This window comes from Antrostomus carolinensis, unplaced genomic scaffold (genome assembly GCF_000700745.2).
Source record: "Antrostomus carolinensis isolate BGI_N321 unplaced genomic scaffold, ASM70074v2 scaffold46465, whole genome shotgun sequence".
Taxonomy (NCBI): domain Eukaryota; kingdom Metazoa; phylum Chordata; class Aves; order Caprimulgiformes; family Caprimulgidae; genus Antrostomus; species Antrostomus carolinensis.
Genome location: NW_010316591.1, coordinates 1452 through 5784, shown reverse-complemented (window position 1 = coordinate 5784; position 4333 = coordinate 1452). Strand labels below are relative to the sequence as shown.

Genomic DNA, 4333 nt, shown 5'->3' with positions numbered 1-4333 from the left:
TTCACTGCTCCCCAAGGGGGTGAAACGAGCAAACACTGAGCACGGGGGATGAACTTCACCTTCCCTGGTGAGAAGCAGAGCTGCTGGGTCACCCAGCCCGTGGCCCTCTGACCCCGGGCTCTGCACAGTGCTTTGGGGTGCAGAGCATAAAACAACCTGCTTAATTCCCCCCCCCCTCCCCTCCCTTTCTCTTTTTGGCTTGCTCAGTTTCTTTATCGTCATGGTAACAGGGAAATTTGGTGTAATGGCTGATAGATGCTCACGTCTCTTTCTAGTCTGAGTGGAAGGGGGGGCTGAGAAGATCTTTAAAACCCAACGTGACCAGCTCAGTGTTGCGCTGGGGCTGGCTTGTGTTGTCTGTCTTGGCTTGGGGCACCTTCCCTCTCTAGACAAAGGCTTTTTGAAGAGGTTTCCACCAAACTGAGAGGTTTCCACCTCTCAGTTTCCCTCCAGGTGGATCCCATTCCTGTTTTCCCACCTTCAGGCTGGAAGCAGATCAGCCTCCACAGATTGTGTCCCTGACTTCTTTTTATCTTCTTTTCTTTCCAGCTTTGAAGCGCGCAGACCCGCCACTGCTATGGGAGACTCTGCTGTAGACCCAGCCCGAGGGACAGGCTTGGACCAGGCGCCCTGTTCAGCATCCCAGGGGAATGGCGGGACGTCTCTCAGCGTCATCGCGGAAGGTGTCGGGGAGCTGGCGGTCATCGACCCCGAGGTGGCCAAGAAAGCCTGTGAAGAGGTTCTGGAGAAGGTCAAGTTGATGCACAGTGTCTCCTCCGACAGCTTAACGAAAGCGGGCGATGGCAGCGAGGTGGATTTGGCCAACGGAGACATTGGGGAGGGCTGTGAAATCAAATGCTTGGATGATCCACCTGACATGACCTCAAAGATCCAGGAGGAGGATGAGACCACGGCCAACACGGTGAAAACCGCCCGGAAGCGGCAGAAGAATAACTCTGCTAAACAATCCTGGCTCCTGAGGCTCTTTGAATCCAAACTCTTTGATATCTCCATGGCCATTTCATACTTGTACAATTCGAAGGAACCCGGTGTGCAGGCCTACATTGGGAATAGGTTGTTCTGCTTTAGGAACGAAGAGGTGGACTTTTACCTGCCACAGCTGCTGAATATGTACATTCACATGGACGAGGACGTGGGAGATGCCATCAAACCCTACATCGTACACCGCTGCCGGCAGAGCATCAACTTCTCCCTGCAGTGTGCCCTGCTGCTGGGTGCCTACTCCTCAGACATGCACATCTCCACTCAGCGACACTCCCGTGGGACCAAGCTACGGAAACTCATCCTCTCGGATGAGTTGAAACCAGCTCACAAGAAGAGGGAGCTGCCGTCTCTGAGCCCAGCCCCCGATATGGGGCTGTCTCCTTCAAAAAGGACTCACCAGAGGTCCAAGTCGGACGCCACCGTCACCATCAGCCTCAGCAGCAATCTCAAGCGCACAGCCAGCAATCCCAAAGTCGAGAGCGATGAAGAGGTAATGGTGGGGCTCTCCGAGGCTCAGCCTGCCTGGGAAGGGGTGTCCCCTGGGAAGGGGTGTCCCTAAGGCCATGCTCCTGCAGTTGGTTCTCATCTCATAGCTCCTCCTTTCCCCGCACAGTGGGGTTTTTTTGTCCTAGTTGCTGTAAATGATTCAAGTTTTGATTCCTGTGTCTCTGAAGCAAAGTGACACGCGCTGGTGGGTCACGCTCCAGGGTGCTGTGGTTCCAGGGGGGGAGTTTTCTTGGTGTGAGGGGAAGGGAGGGTGTTAGATGGCTTCAAGGTGAAGCAGAACGCTGGGTTGGGAGGACTGAGTCGCTTCCTACGCTGCTGAACTCCCAGAGGATCTGGGGAGCTCGGCCGGTGTCTCTGTTTTGCAATCTGCAGCCCTCTGATCCTCGTTGGAAATCTGATTTCCTCCTTGTCCCAACTTGTTCACATTTAGCAACCATGAGGTTTATTCTCTAGCAGAAAAGGCCCTGGGCAGCCAAGAGCAGATAAACCCATCAGCTCCACCATCCCGGTGCCCTGGCCAGCCCCAGCCCCTGGTGCACACACACCCTCCTGGCTGCAGGGCTGGGAGCTGCTGCTGTGGGGTTTGGCTGCAGCCACTGCTCTGTGCCGAGCTCTGCTTTGGGTTTCTGTCTTTTTTTCACAGCTCCAAAGCACTGGAAAGCCAGGCTGCCAGGGCAGGACACTTCCCAGTTCCAGGGTTGAGTGCTAACAGGGTTTAACACCAAGCAAATGGCAATTAAATAGGTGAACTCGGACATCTCTGCGTCTTCCAAACCCAAATAGCTCCTGTGGGGTTCGTGGTGTTTATTTTTAGGTGTCAATAAGTTACTGGTACAAAGTTGGTTCGGTTTTGGTGCTGAGCTGCTGTGTCAGCCCAGGCTGTGAGGCTCTGTGTGCTCGGTGGAGAGCGAGTGTTTCTCCCAGAGAAAATGCAGGTTCTTTGTTTCACACATCTGCTGACACGGAGACTTTGGGAGCGAGAGGATGAGCAGCATCCTTGATAGCAGGGACACGAGGCTAGAGGGAAAAGAGCTGGAAATGGGAATTTCTTACTTTGTTGCTGATGGTTTTTAGCGCGGGATGGTGAGAAGAGCAGGGCTGAGATGAGGATGGAGGGGGACAGAGGCAGTGAGCTGGTGCTGACCAAACCCCAGCCCAGCAGTGCTGCCTCCCCTGCCCTGACCCCACAGGTTGAACCTTTCCCCCAGGGTTCACCTCCCCAGCGGGGATGGCTCAGCGAGCTCAGAAACGCCTCAGAAAACCGCAGCAGCAAAGGTCCGGTCCCAGCGGGGCTTTGGAAGCCGTTGGGATCAGCCAGGCTCCATGCAGCTCCTCTTCTGGGTCATCCCTGTGGATGAGACCATGAAAACTTGACTTCCCCACAGCTCTGTCTAGACATTCCAGATCTCATGACCGTTTTTGTAACACTGGAGTGTTTCTTGGCTTTCCTGCCTTGCCTGACATTCCCCTTTCCCTGGGCTCCGCGCTGGGTTGTAAATCGTTGGAAGGGGCCACGTGGTCTCCTGCCTGTCAGCTTGGAGAGAAGACTCCTTTGGATCAGGATTTGATCAGGATTTGGATCCTTTGGATCAGGATCAGGATTTGAAGGAGGTTTTTGGGGGTGTGAAGCAGCAGTTCTCTGGGCTGGTTTCAAATTCAAATCCCCCTGTCCCTCTCCCTGCCGCTCTCTGGGAGTTGGGGTCGCGGCATTTGCCGACGGGTAAATGAATCTTTGATGTCTCTGCCCATCAGCTGGAGAACAGGAACAGGACACACCAAGGTCTGTCCTGCTCACACGAGCTGCAGCTGCTTCAACGATGGAAACTGAAACTTTTGCATAAATGATGGATGAAAGCGGCGCCGCAAAGAGTTTCTCTTGGCAGCGTTTGAAGCGTGTGTTGATCCGGAGGCCGGGGAAGCTGTTTAAACCAGGCGCAGCGACAGGGGTACTGGAGCTGCCCTAAGAACTTCCCCGGCCTCTGAATATCTCCTTGGACCTCTGGTAATTGAAGTTCTGGATGTTATTCCCTCCTGTTTGAAACCAGCAATCCCTGGAGCTGGTCAGGTGGTGGTGGGACTGGGCAGGTCCCGATTAAATTCCAGCTAATTCTGGAATTCACCACTTTAAGATATTTTAATCTAAAAGTTACTTGGTCCAGGAAACCCGCAGATGTCTGAGTTGTGTTGTGCTGGGACCAACCCTTAGCTTGCTCGCCAAATTTTCTTAAAACTAAAGATTTTACAGCAATAAATTCTCCTGTATGCTCATCTGGGAGTTACTTTACTCCCTTTTATGCTGCTGTGTCTCTGCCACCAGTGACGGCAACATCGAGCCGTGGGTCAGGAACCTGCTGCTGCTGCTGCTCCTCCTGAGAAACTTCTGGTTTTGTCTTTGCAAAAAAGAAAAAAAAAAAAAGGTAAAACTGGAATTTAAACCCGAGAAGTTGTTTGTCCAGATTAACAAAGGCTGCAACACCTGAATCTCGTTACTGAGTGGCAGGTGGAGTCACATCACAAATCAGGTGGGCCCAGGGGGATGGTCCTGGGGGACGGGGGAGGATGGGGAAGAGAGTTTGTAGAGAGGTTGGTTCTTTCTGATCTGTGACCAGAGGCTGTTGAAGAGCAGGAGAAACGGGATAAACTCTGCAAGAGCTGTAGGGAGGAAAAGCTGAAGCATTGGGCAAGTGGCCTGGCAGGTGGGTGTAGATCTGAAATACAAACCGCAGGGGACAGAGCTGGAGACTGGAGGTGCAGGGAAAGGGGAGATGCAGAGAAGGGCAGGTGTGTCCCACCCATCCCTGCAAGACTCTTGTGGAATTGT

At 53.4% G+C, this 4333-nt stretch overlaps 1 pseudogene; it reads left to right on the top strand.

Annotated features, from left to right (window-relative positions):
• The first annotated feature begins 577 nt into the window (after positions 1–577).
• On the top strand, positions 578–1495 carry LOC104525222 (phosphatidylinositol 4-kinase beta pseudogene; annotated as a pseudogene).
• The last annotated feature ends 2838 nt before the right edge of the window (positions 1496–4333 follow it).